The 15,205-nt window shown below is 48.6% G+C and overlaps 2 pseudogenes; one reads left to right on the plus strand and one right to left on the minus strand.

Annotated features, from left to right (window-relative positions):
- Window positions 1–5,268: 5,268 nt before the first annotated feature.
- LOC105994203 lies at window positions 5,269–9,950 on the minus strand (annotated as a pseudogene).
- Window positions 9,951–12,197: 2,247 nt separating this feature from the next.
- LOC105994337 lies at window positions 12,198–12,527 on the plus strand (annotated as a pseudogene).
- The last annotated feature ends 2,678 nt before the right edge of the window (window positions 12,528–15,205 follow it).

Genomic DNA, 15,205 nt, shown 5'->3' on the forward strand with positions numbered 1-15,205 from the left:
GCACATTTTTTTAATGTAAAGTTGTTTTTACAACACGAAGGCTCCTTAAGAAAGTCCCTTGCTTGTCTATTGTGACATTTCCTGCAATGATCGTCATGTCCCTTGTTATGAGGTCACTTTACCACAGCTTCTGGAGTGCCGGTGAGGGCTGCTGAGCTGAATGACTGGCAGGGCCCTCCAGTCTAGGGCTCTCCACCTCCACCCTTTTCTTCTCAGAAATGAATATCAGGGTGACAACAAGCCAGAAGTAGCACTGATTTGCTGGGGACAGTCACCAGCCCTGAGCACAAAAGCTCAGGGATAGGACCCAGGCCCTGATTTCAAGTCCTGGGACCAGCCCAGAAAAGGAAAGCAAGCAGATGGCAGGCCTGCCTCCAGGAGCCATCCAGGGACTATGCTGGATGTTGAGTGGACTATGGGCTCTCAGCCAGGCACCTCCTCCTGATCCTGAAATTCCCACAGCCACTCCACCACAGAAAGGCTTGAACCACAGGCCCTGCCGTCCCTGCACTCCCTCCCCCGACACTGGCTTTAGCCAGATTCTGTACTTGCCCCACACCCTTAATCCAGCCCAAAGTCATTCCCCCCTGCACATGCATGCTCTGGGATCTTTGGGGAGCTGTCTGGTGTCATCATTAACCTCACACACACCTGGTCCTCTCCTGACTCCCGGTGTTCCCATCCCCAGAGGACCTCCCCAACTTTATCACCATGGAGAGCTTGGATGTGGACTTATCTTCCTGACCTAGGGGCAGCGTGTCCTCCACCTGCTCCCTGCCTTGTGAGGGGATGGAGGCTTTCCCGCCCCCACCACACCCCCTCTGAGCACCTGCTCTGTAGGAGCACCCCACTCTCCACCCACCTCACACTCTGTCTTGAGCCTGATCCAAATCCAAGACAATCCATGCCCCGCACTTCCCCTCCCTAACAGCACTCAGCAACGCTCCAGGCGCTTTTCCTCTTTTTTATTTTTGGTTGGCCGTGGGGCTTGAACTCTGGGCCTAGGCGCTGTCCCTCAGCTCTTCAGCTCAAAGTTAGGCTCTGCATCCCACGCATCCCTCCAGTCCGCTGGAAGCACAGCTGCTGGTCCTCATGCTGCCGTGTAGCCCTGCCTGGACTCATTACTTCTGGAGAGTTTGCACATTCAGGATGTCTCTCTCCATTTCTGTCTCCTCCTTTCTTCCTGAGCACCTTCAGTTCTGTGCCACCATCTTGTACGAATCCCTTTCCTGTCCCCTGTGTCCTCGCCATGCGTTGGCTGTATCCCCCGACTCCTTCTCCCCTGCAGCACACCTGTCAGCCAGAGCTCACAGCCAGCTCCTGACTTGGCTTCATTCACAGCAGTACCTGGTTACTATGCTCAATATGAAAGAGGGATGAGACATGCTCACCTCTCACTCCTGGGGATGACTTGAAGCTCCTGACAAAGCCTTCCAGGAAAAATTGGTTGTTTCACAAAGGTGCAACTCAGTCTGTGAACCAGCTGGGAGGTCAGCTCCCCCCCACACACCCTGCATGCTTAGATTGGGGGCTCTGGGCCCCACCCCTTGTGCACCTCCTGCTGGTAGAGCATGCCACACTGTGGTTGCCATCCTCGCAAAACAACCAGCCTGGAGAAGCACTGCCATTGGGATCAAAACAGCAGAATCCAGAAGGGCCAAGAAAGTCCTGTTCTGAGGAGGTTTTGGGGGGAAGCGCTCACGCCAGGTCAGATCTGGGAGTAACTATTGACTGACGCCTAGCACAGGCACCATCTGACTTCTGTTCCTGGGTCTCAACTGAGTCCAGGCATGATGGTAGCCACTATTGCACACTGCACACACCTTGCCTAGTCCTGTCCCTACCAGACTGTATCTACCTTCCCATTGTTTCTACTTCATTAAAATCCCTAACTACTCACTTCTTACAGCTGATAGTGCCTTGGCAGAGAAAACTTCAAAGCAGATGGATCCTTGTTCTAATGACTTTTTTGGGGGGAGGGAAGCAGCAGAAAATCAGTAGTGGGGCTTTAACTCAGAGCCTGGGTGCTGTCCCTGAGCTCTTTTACTCAGGGTTAGTGCTCAACCACTTGGAGCTTAGTGCCGCTTCCAGTTTTCTGGTAGGGAATTGAAGAGTCAGCTGGACTTTTCTGCCCAGGCTGACTTTGAACTGTGATCCTCAGATCTCAGCCTCAGTCGCTAGGATGACAGGTGCAAGTCACAGGTGTCCAGGATTTTACTCTTCAAATGATCCAGGACTGGTTGAGCCACACTTGCAATTTTGGTTGGAATGTAACGTGGGCATGGTGCATGATCTTTCAATTCATTTTTGAAATTACTTGCAGGTATGTTATGAAATATTTTACATCTGTGCTCTTCAAGGAAATAGGTGTCTTAGTCTTGTCTCTAGTCTGTTTTCATTTTGGTATGAGAGGAGTTTGGTAGCCTTCTTCCTTTCCTAGATTTTGAACCTGTCTGAGAAGCATTGGTGGTAACTCTGAACACCTGGTGGAATCTGTCAGTGAATGTATTTACTGCTTGATTACAGATATAGTTAGGTGACTAAAATCATCTTGGATCAAACCTGATGGGTCCAACATGCAAAGAAGTGAATCCATTTCTTGTATATTTTCTAATGTGTTGGACTAAGTTTCTAATATACTTCCCTGTGACAACTTGAATTTAAACTGTTATGACATTCTAGTTTTCTTAGTTGATGTCTTCACTGTTCTTGGATGAAGGCTTGTCAGTCTTAGCTATCTTACCAAGGAAAGTTCTTACCTTCCCTGATTTTTTTTCTCAGTCCTGAGGCTCGAACTCTGGGACTGAGCACTGTCCCTCAGCTCTTTACCCAAGGCAAATACACTATCACTTGAGCCACAGTTGCCACTTCCAATTTTCTGGTGGTTTATTGGAGATGAGTCTCATGAACCATGATCCTCATATCTCAGCCTCTAGAGTAGCTATGATTAGAGGCATGAAACACCAGCGCTCAGCTTCTTTCACAGATTTTTTTACATTGTTCTTTTAATCTCAATTCTTTTCATTTTTACCCTGATTTTGTGTGTGTGTGTGTGTGTGTGTGTGTGTGTGTGTGTGTGTTTATGTGTGTGTCTGTCCTAGGGCTTGAACTCAGGGCCTGGGCACTGTTGCTAAGCTTCTTTACCTCCAGGCTAGTGCGATACCACTTGAGCCAGAGCTCCGCTTTGTACATTCTGGGGATGTTTATTGATAATACGCCTCATGGACATTTCTGCTGTCTTTGAACCACAATCCTAAGATCTGAACTTCTGGAGTAGCTCTGATTAGTGGTGAACAGCCATCAGTGCCTGGCTGCCTCTATGCTGATTTTTTATGATTATCTTTCTTTTCTGCGGGGGGAGGGGAGATGTGTGTGTGGGAGGGTCCAGTCATGGGTCCTGAATCTGGGCCTGGCACTGTCCCTCATCTCTTCAGCTCAGGCTAGCATTCTACCACTTGAGCCACAGTGTCACTTCTGGCTTTTTTCTCTGCTTATGTGGTGCTGAGGAATTGAACCCAGGGCCTCAAGCATACAAGGCACATGCTCTACCACCGAGCCACCTTCCCAGACCTTATGATTATATTTCTATCCACTGTTCTGGGTTTGCTTTTAGACTGTGCTTCATCGGTGATTGCATTGGAGACACCTGACTGTTTTCATGGCAGGCCCGCACAGCTGTAAATTCCCTGAGAAGCTTTTGCTGCATCCCAGAGGTTCTGGAAAGTTGTGGTATTGTTTGGATTCTTGAATTTGTAAACTTGTTCCTTCATTTGATCCTTAAGTCTTATGGCTGACTTTGGGCTCGACAGCCTATCACTTGATGAGAGGGGGTCGTAAGCCAACATTCTAACTTGGTCTGGACTTACGAGTCCATGTCATCCAGTAGTACTAGTTCATGAAACTGGGGCAGCAGGAGGCATCTGTGTGCTGGCTCGCTGTCTGTCAGCAGAGGGTGATGGTCTTTATCTCATCAACCTAACTTGGGTTTGATGTCTCCCCTGCTCTCATGGGACAAGCAACTAGGAATTCCTTTGAGGTCAGTTCCTATTTGCTTGGGACAGTTTTCCGCCCTGAACTTTCAGTTTTCAATCTTGGCTGGTGAAGTGTCATCTCTATGCAGTGTTGGTTTATAACTGGCCTGGACCAGCTCTCCCTCCTGGCTGACAGGCACAGGGTAGAGCTGGGTCACTGCTTTACAGTTCAGAAAGGTGTATACAGATCTGGAAAACACTGTCAGCTTTATGTTGTATATCAATTTCCCACCACAAAATAGCTCCAAAATTTTAATATACTGTCTATTGCCGTCTACTCCTTTCTATCTTGTATATTTGTCTGTTCTGCTAAAAAACAACTTTCCATGAAGAACAAAGCTGGGCACCTGCAGGAAAATGGATGGAAGTGGAATTCATCATACATCTTTGGAAAGAAAACAAGCCAGACAAGAAACATAAATATGTTTTTCTCAGGTAGAATCCAGACTTTAAAAGACACAAACCTAGACAGGTGCCGGTGGCTCACTCCTGTCATCAAAGCTACTCAGAAGGCTGAGATCTGAGGATCACAGTTCAAATCAAGCCAGGGCAAGAAAGTCCATGAGATTCTTATCTCCAATAAACCACCAGAAAACCAGAAGTAAGGCTGTGGCTCAGATGGTAGAGTGCTCGCCCTCAACTGAAATGCTGAGGCATGGCAGCCAGGACCAGAGTTCAATCCACATGAGTAACCAAAAAAAAAAATATATAAAGCCGTAAAGGAGACTCCCACTGATGTCCTGGACCACAGGGGCCATGGGAATGCTTGCCATACCCAGTGGGAAACCCAGGCTTTGAGACAATGCTATGTGCTCATCAAAAAACATGGATGATCTTCCCAGGGCAGGGGTGTGGCTCAGTGAACAGTAAGAGGACTTGAGCAGTAGGAGGATGTGAATAATAGGAGGATGTGAACAGTAGGGCCTCCGCAGGCAGCCCGGGTCCTTGGCCAGCTCTGCCACAGCAGGCAGCATGCCTAGGGGTCAGGACACTCAGTGTGAATGTTTAGGACTAAGTATCCTCACAGAAAAGGGCAGAGATCAAGTCCCCAAGACACTCCCTCCAACACCTACTAAGACCTGAGGGCCAACTGTTTCTACACCTTTATTTCTTTGTGAAAAGGGGGAAAAAGGAATAAAATATAAACAGTACAGTTGACACAAATAAACCACCGGGGTGAGGGTGAGGGGAGGGAAAGGGAGGAAGGTGGGAGGGAGATGGGGATGGGGTCCCCATCTCAGCAGCAAGAGGCAGTGACCCAGATGCTCGCGTCTCTCCCTACAGGGCAGGAGTGGAGCCTTCCTCCTGGCTGCTGTCTATCCCAACGGGTGTCTCTCAGCCTTTGGGAGGGGGCGGGGCGACATCTCCCCAGGTGGTTCAGGGAATGTGAGTGGGGCCAGGTCTGGATGTACTCGATGATGGCCAGCCGCACTGCCACTTGACTTCCTCGGCTAGCTCCACGATGGTGGGCAGCAGCGACTGGGACAGCTGCCGCATGTTGATCACCTCCTTCATGCAGTCCAGGTTGGAGATGATGTTCAGCTGCACCTCCAGGCATTGCAGAGGATGGGGCTTCAGTGATGCCTGGCCCAAGGTGGCCCAGAATGGGGGGAGGGGAGTGCCACCCCACAGCAACACCCTACAGATCTGCCATCTCCCCAGGGACACAGCCCCAGTCCCACCTTGGCTGTGGGATACCCAATGGACTCCATGGTGGTGATTGATCACATGAGTGGGAGACTGGGAAAGGGGAGATTCACCTCGTCCTTCAGCTGGGCCAGGAAGAGTGGCAGGAGGTGCTCGACGGTGTTGTGTTTGCCCAGGATGGGAGAGAGGCCCATGATGACAGAGGCCAGGGCGGACTTCATGTGCTGGTTGGCATATGACACCAGTTCCTGAGAGGGAGGCCACAGTTGCCAGTATGAACACACGTCTGGAAGAATGTGTGCCTAGTGACTCTGCCTTTTCTTGGTTGCCAGAGATGCCTTATGCTTGCTCCTGACCACCGCTTGCTCCTGACCACCACCAGAGCCGATGGGTTCACACTAAGGGCACACACAAAGGTAGCCCTCCAAGGGCTTCATGATCTTTTACTAGTGTAACTGGTATGGAGTGCTGGTGGGCAGCCATGTTTCTACCTCAGCTCCTTGTCTGTCTGCAGCTTCTACTCCTGGGCAGGACAAGAGTCTCGCTTGGAGCCCAGGACAGACAGCATCACTTTCCCACCTTTCCAGGTCCTTGCCGTGTACAAAGCAGGGCAAGTATAGCTTCCCAGTGTGAATGTGCATCTCTGACTGTGCCAAGATCCAGCCCTGGCTTCTCTGCCCACGAAGGTCAGGCTGCCCGATCACATGCAGGACAGACACGCGTCCCTCTTTCCTTCATCCTTGGCCCTGCCTGTCCACTACAGGCCTTACCCACCTCAGTGAACTTGTCAGACACCATATAGTGCCAGGACTTGTCCTTGGCCGCCTGGTGCAGTGTGGTCATCACCAGGGCCTCCAAGGCCTTCTGGGGCAGGAGCTGGGCAATGTTCACACAGGCCTCTACCGCCAGCAGCCACACAGAGTCCTGGGGAGCAGAAGGGGTACTGAGTGCCCATGGGGCATAAGGGCAGAGGGCCCAGTGGTGGGATGGAGCGAGGGGTAAGTGGGGGAGGAGAAAGGGCAGAGCAGGGACCCACCTGCTCATCAGAAGCTAGGTTGGAGATCATGGGGATGATCTCACTCTTGACATTGTCCAGCTCCAGGACCTTGGCGAACTCTCCCAGCTTGGAAGCTGCGGCGCGCTGCATCATGGTGGTGTCATCTGAGCAGAGGTTCTGGAAGTACCTGGGGATCCAGAGTGGTGCTAGGCAGGAGGAACTCAAGGAACCCAGAGCGATCAGAGGGCATGGACCATTGGGCTCCATGGTTGCTGCCCAGGGCATTGGAGGCTTCACACAGGATAGGAGGAAGAGGAGGGGGGGCCTACGGCTTGGGCAGCTCAACGGAGCAGCAGGTAGGTTTACTGTACATTCATGCACCCATGGAGGGGAGGGTACTGCCACTGAGGCCCAGCAGGTGAGCTGATCCGAGGATACAGCCAGGGCCAGTTAGGCAGGCGGTGGCAAGGGAGCCCGGGACTCACTGGTGGAGCTCTGCCTTCACTGCGATGGACACTCATGGGTAGCAGACGGGGAAGAGGCCGCAGGCTGAGGTGTGGGAGGTGAACCAGTCGCCCCCCTCTAGCCATTTCTCCAGGGGCATGAAGTGGGCTACGAGGTCAGAGGGCTAGTGCTTGTGGAAGATAGCCCACTAGGACTCCACTACCTTTTCCCGCACCAACGTCTCTTCTAAAATGGACAGAGGCTCCAGTGGGGGGTGCACGGAAGGGGGAGGTGCGGGTGGCACTGATGCTCTGCTCAGCCCTCCAGCCCTGAGGCCAGCCCCCTGGACAGCAGCCCACCCCTCTACCATCCCAGTTCCATGGCTCCTGTCTCTGCCTCAGGGATGGGAGCAAGGACCAAGTATGCCACTCACCAGCAGGCAGTGCACATACTCTGGACCCTCAACCAGGCCCGTGAAGGTTGCCAGCTGCTCAGCCAGGGCCAGAAAGACCTCATCCTCAGTGTAGATGGTATCTGCAGGGGCAGGGCATTCCCATCACAGCACACTCAGGGGCCCCGGCACCCTGGTATCCTGGCCCCAGGATGCGCAAGCTTGCTGTCAGAACCCAGAGTTTTCCCATATGGCCAGCACAGAGAAGAAGATACGAGCTTGGGTTGGGTGGGGGAGCAATGCATGACAGCGCCACTCTCCACCCCATAGGGTAGGGAGATAGAGACTGATCCTGTGCAATACGGTGGCAAGCAGATTTCCTGTTCAGGTACAGCTTACACTCTCAGCACTGTTCTCTGCCAAAAATCCTTTTCTATCTGTTCAGACTCGGTTCATTTACTGCATCCTGGAGCCTTTGCAGGCTGTCCCTCCCCCAGACTGCCCCAACCACCGTCCTCTGCGCCTGGCTTCTACCTGAAGACAATGCCAAGCCCAGCCACAGCCTCAGGCCTCATGGCTGAGGGCTGGGCAGGGCAGGCCAGGGCAAAGGTGATCTCTGGGATTCTTCCATTCTGACCTAGGACTTACCAATGGAAGTGCAGCACCCAGTGCTCAGAGCACCACCTCAAGAACCACAACACTATACTGCTGTCCTTTAAGATGCCAGCCTGGAATTTTGCTGTACCACACGATCATGCTGCTGTAATCGTTAACAAAACCAATCCTGCATGTTCTTCTGGTGTGAGGCTGAGGCTTCTGCTTTTCTGTTTGGACAGCACCACCTTTTCCCAGAGGACATGGCACCTGCCACATGCAACTGGAGATGCTCCCAGGCAGCAAGTCCAAAGAACGGACCTAAAGTCCTTTGGGGCTCTGAGCACATTGTGTCTGGATACCAGGCAGCTCTTGGTCTGAAGCTCCCACATTCCCCCCATCCCAAGTCCCAGTTCTTTCATCCAGGCAGGCAGAATATTGTCTAATGAGACTGTCCTCCCAGCCGACACTTAGGTGTTAGAGTGAACGCTCTCCATATCTCTAGTACGAGTAACACGACTGTGTCCACCTGGCAGAGCCCAAGGCAGGTCTCAGGTTGGGAGTCTCACTCTGGTCTGTGGCTGCCTTCCAGCAGACTTCCAAGAGGACATCCTGCCTCCACCTTTCTCTTCCTCAGCCTTCCCCTCAACACAGTCCTGCAGTACATAAAGCTTGTCTATCTGCCCCTCAGCTTCTGTACCCCATCATCCAGGACCCCCGCCATGGGCTTCTCTTATTCAGCAGAAGCCATCTCCAGGCACCCCCACAGCACAGGGCCCCAAGAGTCCCCACCTGTAAGGAAGGAGAGGAGTTCACTTCGGGTCCTTTCTGCTCCAAGGGCCAAGGTGATGGTGGACAGCTTCTTGATGCTGTTGAGGTGAAGCTGAGGAGAGAATAAGGAGGGAGAATGTCAGTAATCCCAGACTCAAAGGAGCTCCAAAGTGCTGGGAGCAGACGATCAGCACACCCACCATGCCCTCTTCTGACCTGGAGTGCAAAGTTCAATAGAAACAGCACACATTCCGAGTTCACGTAAGATCACAAACGCTGCCCACCACTGGCTACTACACCTCATACTCCACTTAGTAGCAGCTGCTGCATAGCATGCATGCATGCATGTTCTGGGCCAGGCCCTAGACAAGGCACACACACCTGCGACCTCACTGAACCCTCAAAGCCATCATATAAGGTGTGAAGTGGCTCACAGCATTAATCCTGTGAGGCGCAGCACAAGGCAGTAACTGGCCAGTTCACAGAGCTAAGAGGATGGCTGGCAGAGCAGGCATTTAAACACAAGACTTGTGGCTAACGGTGATGATAAGAGAACAAACAGTACAAAAACAAAAGTCAGGTATGCTGATGCACACCTGTAATCCCAGTACTCAGCAGACTGATGTGGTAGAATCATGACTTCAATCCAGCTTGGCATACATAGTAAGATCTTTTCTCAAAATAGCAATGACCACATAGGGGCATCCACAGCTGTGCTGTGCGTAATACCATGGGTGAATGGGAACCCGAGACTGTAAAGGTGGGTCTGGGTGCACAGTTTCTGGCTCATTAACTCCCTCCAGAATGCAGGACATAGAACCTGAGCTTTGTTTCAGAAGAGGGCCATGATAACTACTGGACCCAGAGTTTCCATCTCAGAGCCATCACAGCATAATCCTGACCAGTGTCTGACGGTAAATCCCAAGACGAGTTATGGGACGGGTCCAACCCCACTTGCCAACAGGAGGGCCAAAGAGTGCAGGTGGAGGTGCTGCTAGGCTCGAGCCTGGCCCTGTCAGCACCCTGTCACACCCTTTCTGCTTGATCACACTTTGACACAGTCTTCCCCATCCATGAAGTCTGTATAAATATATATGTATATATAAGGAACAAAACCAGAGGGTTTGGAGAGCTTCCAGAAAGCTGAAGATGTGAGGGTTCATGGAGCGTAGGGGGTATAGACAAAGCACTCGGCTCCTGGGGCCTTGCCATACACTTCTTTTCAGTGGCATCCTGATGGTAAACCAGCGAGGATTTGTCCCCGGTCCTGATTCCTTTGAGCTGATCAGCCCCAGGTGGGGGCAGAGTAAGAAACACAGGCAAACAACCTGGGACTTCACATCAGCAGCAGGGGAAGTTAGGGTGAGAAGTGAACCGAATTAGAGGTGCCGGACTGTGTCTGCTGTTGCATAAGGAAATACTCGGGGAGGGAGTTATGGCTCTGGTGGTAGAGCACCAGCCAATGAGCAAAAGCATCTGACACCCAGTTGAAGTTCTAGTCTCAGATAAAAAAAAAAGAAAAAAGAAGGAAATGTTTGCTTTCTACTGGGGAGAAATGATTACACTTTTCAGGGCCACAGCTCTTCTGTTGACTGTGCAGGAAATGTGGAGAAAAATCAGGGCATTTTGTTTGTCTTTACACATGGGCTGTAAGCTAGGTCCAAGTTCTGAGCCTGTGCTGGTGAACAGGAAAGTAGTGTCTGTGGGTGAGTGTTTCAACATGGCACGATAAGTTCACTCTGAATTGAGGGTGGGTCCTTGAGCTAACCACAGTGTTCTCCTAAGCACCCCAGCTGGAGAAGACTCAGTACACAGAGGGCACAGCCTGGGAACAGAGGCAGGGGGAGGCTGAGTATACATCCATAAGCCCAAGAAAATCAAGAACCATAACTGGGCCTGAAGTGAGGAGAGAACTCAGAGTGGATCCCCATAGAACCTGTGAATGTAAGCCACTGAGTGAGGCTATTTGTCCCAGCAGTCCCAGAGAACAGGTGCATCAAATTCTCATAGTGTGTTCACATGAAAGGAGAAGCAGCAGCGAGACCCTCCCTCCCCTGAAGAAACTAGGGTGGGAACAAGGGACACCTGTCGAGGGCAGCCTGCATAGACAGGTTCCTAACCGCATAGCTCTGATTGCGACCACTGCAATGGGCTGCAAAACCTACCCTGTGTGCTTCTCCTGCCTAGCTCCAGTGCATAGAGCACAATGATGTCATGTGTGCTGAGTGCAGTGACATCACTGAGACCAGCTAACCCTGGTGGGCACAGAAGGCCTCCTCTCCCACAGCATGGCAGAGCAGGAAGCTGCACTGAGGTGAAGAGTAGGCTCCACACCCCCAGAAAGAAAAGAGTGACTGAGAGCTTACTTGCAGATGATCCTCTCATCAAGGCATTTAAGCATCTCTTTGGGATCGCAATGGAACTGATGAACAGCTAGGTAAATAATGTAGCTAGGCTTAGTGATGTGCACCTGAAATTCCAGCACTGAGGAGGCTGAGGCAAGAGGGTACTAGGTTCAAGGCTAGCCAGGACTACACAGTTGAGACCCTGTCTTCAAAAGCAAAAGAGGGGGTGGGGAGGTGGCTTAGTGATAGACTGCTTGCCTTGCATACAAGAGGCCCTGGGTTTGATTCCTCAACACCACATTAGCAGCAAAGGCTGGAAGTGGCACTTTGGCTCAAATGGTAGATCCCTAGCCTTGAGTTGAAGAGCTCAGGGACAGTGCCCAGGCTGAGTTCAAGCCCCGTGACTGACCACACAAAAAAAGAATAGAAAATGAGGGGCTGGGAAGGTAGCTCAGTGGTAGACTGATTGCCTTGCATGCATGATGACTAGGGTTCAATTTGTCAGCATCACCTAAGCAGAAAAAGCCAGAAGTAGTGCTGTGGCTAAAGTTGTAGAGTGTTAGCCTTGAGCTGAAGAGCTGAAGAACATCACTCTGGCCCAGAGTTTAGGCCCCACAACTGACAGAAAAAAACAACAGAAAATGAATTATGTAGGCATATTCTCAAGAATATGTAGGTCCTTGAACACCATGTCTACTGGGGCACTATTCACCACAGCCAAGAAACAACCCAGAAGCTCCATGGTGTCTGCAGAGAAATGAGTGAAACTGAACATGGTCATGTGGAGCAAAGTCAGCCAGGTTCAGAGCACTGGAGTCAGAGGCCCAACTGTGGATGAATACATAAAGAAGATTTAGCCTGGTCAGTAGGTGTTTGAGTCCCCGGCCAGAGGCATGATCTTGAGATCCCGCCCCTCCAGGTGCCTCTGAGGAACTCTCATCTGGATTTCTCAGTCTGAGGCACAGTTCAGTGCCAGGATGATGAACGCTGACATGGATGTTGATGCTGAAAATCAGATGGAACTGGAGGAAAAAGCACGACATGAATTAAGTGTTGGAACTCCAACACACACTTGAAGATCTCTCAGCAAGAGTAGATGCAGTTAAGGAAGAAAACCTGAAGCTAAAATCAGAAGACCATGTTTTTGGACAATATATAGAAAACCTCATGTCTGCTTCTAATGTTTTCCAAACAACTGACATGGAAAGCAAAAGAAAGTAAGAGATTGAGTTCCCTTCTCATTTACGGAATTGCTGCTTCTCTCTCCCTCTCTCTCTCCCCCTTTCTTTCTCTCCATCCCTTCCCCCACCCTCCTTCTCTCTCCCCTTTGAAACTAGGGAAGATTCCAAACGTTACAGTACCTTTGTTTGTGGCTTCATTGAATGTTTATGAAAATAATTTCAAATCTAGGCAAAATTAACTACTTAACAGGAGACTTCCATGAGTCTGTGTATTATGTTAGTCTAAGAAAATGTGCAGATGTGTTGTAAAGACTTTATAATTACAATTGCATATATTTATGAAACTTGAGAATGAATGTTTTATTGAATTTTCTTTGGTATATAGGCTTAGTATTTTATTACATGCTTACTTAATAAGATATACAAGAAAATAAACATGTTGTTAAAATGTGACCAAAGTCATGTACTGAATGCTCAGCTTTATGTATATACCTGTTCACCATTGTGTGCCTCTCCTCCATCTGCCTCATCCTTCCCATTTACCTTCTCCTAAGTCAAGATAGTTTCACATTTGTAAAAGTGCTTTGAGTAGTAATCACCCGACAGTAATCTGATATGTAAGTCCTGAAGTTAACCAAAACCTTGCCTAAAGTTTGTCAGTTGTACTTTCTAATATTAAGATAGGTCTGATGGTTTCTCTTTAATCATTTGAAAGCAGATTTGGACTAAAAAGAGGATTGTTGGGCTGAGAAGGTGGCTCAGTGGTAGAGCGCTTGCCTTGTATGCTCGAGGCCCTGGGTTCGATTCCTCAGCACCACATAAGCAAAAAGAAAAAAGCCGGGAGTGGCCCTGTGGCTCAAGTGGTAGAGCACTAGCCTTGAGCTGAAGAGCTGAGGGACAGTGCCCAAGCCCAGAGTTCAGGCCCCACGACCGGACCCAAAAATAAAAAAAGAGGATTGTTGAAACTAAAGAGCTGAGGGACAGCACTAAGACCTAGAGTTCAGGCCTGATGACTGGACCCCCCCCATAAAATAATTTTTGGTTATGTATTGATTTGAAGTAGAAAGTCTGGGAGGAATAGATAGAAATAGGTAAAAGTATAATGTGATAAACATAGCAACCAACTCCAAATGTTTTCACTCCCAATTTGTATTGTCTCTGGCACATAAGAGATCTTCCAGGAAATATATATATATGAAAATGGGTTAAGTTTGACTGATGTTACATACACCACATGCTATGCTATTCCAGCTCTAGGATTTGATTGCAAGGTTTATTTTTTGTACCAAGTCAATGTACTGTTACCAAATTCCTTGAAGAGTATACAGGTACTAGAATCATGAATGAGATAATATTATATGTATAATTATTGGTAAGCTCAGTATTTTTTAAAGTTTTTTTATTGTAAAGATACTATAAAGAGGGTTACAGTTACATGAGCAAGGTAATGAGTACATTTCCTATTGAGTATTGTTTCCTCCTCCATTGTTTTCCCCCTACCATCCCTTCGCTCCCTACTTACCCTGATGTTCTTTTTTTTAAAAAAAATTATGGTTAAGTGATTACATAATTTCCCAAATTTCACAGTATTTTGGAACAATGATGCTCATTTAAACTCACAAGTTCATTCTAACTTTCCTGGGGCAAATTTTCTATCAAAGTCTATAACATATAATGGTGTACACTATACATCATACATGTGATCAACAGCATGGGAAGCTCAGTATTTTTATCTCACTCTGTAAATTTAACTAATTGGTTGGTAGAATTTTAATCATTCTCATAACAATTTCTAAAATTTTAGTTCATAGATTTCATTTGGTAAAGGAATCAATATCAGAGGTAATATTAAGTTATTAAACTAGGAAACGAGATCCAGTAATATAGCTTATGGTTATTAGATTTGAACTACTTTATTCCTGGGATAATCTTATGTGCAAGTATAAGATTTCATAAATGACTTTAACTATATGAAGATGTAATTGTCATACTGCAAACATCCCTTTTGCATCCCTTTTGTGACCTAATTTTACAAATATTTAAAATTGTGTTGCATTTCTGCTTTGCTGTTTAATAAAAAGATGTTTCACACACACACACAAAAAGAAGATTTCGTCTATTTCCATCACAAAGTACGACTAGGCCAGGAACAAGAAGGAAATCCTGTCATTTGCTGCCACATCTGTAGAACTACAGATCGCTGTGGAAAATGCAAGATGTCAGACACAGAAAGGCAAATGAACTTTCTTGAAACAGACAAGAACAGAGAAGAGCAATTGTCAACAAGACCAGAAGGGTCCAGGTGAGGAATGGAGTCAATGCAATGAGGTAGACCAGAAACCCAGGGTGAGGAGTCACTGCTGATCCTCTCCTGAACACACTGACAAATTTGTGCTTCAAAATCACCACTGCTAAGATGAAAATGAATAGGGAATTAGAGAATGAAGCTACCTCCTCAGAAACAACCAGGCATGAAAAGAGATCACCCTGCTTTCAGGAATATGCATGAAATGCTTACCTCTAATCTCCAAATGAGTTCTCTAGGGATGAAAACATTTTTAGAAAAACATGGCCATTATTGCCAAAGAAATTCCTGCACAGAAATGTCTCATTATATTTTCTTTCTTTCTTTCTTTTGTGCCAGTCCAGCGGTTTGAACTCTGTGTCTGGATGCTGTTGCTGAGCTTTTTTGTTACAAGCTGGCACTCTATCACCAGAGAGTGGAGATAAGAATTGGAGATAAGAATCTCATGGGCTGAACAAGTTTACACTCCCACCAACAATGAAGTAAGCTTCCCTTCTGT

Source organism: Dipodomys ordii, unplaced genomic scaffold (assembly GCF_000151885.1).
Source record: "Dipodomys ordii isolate 6190 unplaced genomic scaffold, Dord_2.0 Scaffold105, whole genome shotgun sequence".
Classification (NCBI taxonomy): Eukaryota; Metazoa; Chordata; class Mammalia; order Rodentia; family Heteromyidae; genus Dipodomys; species Dipodomys ordii.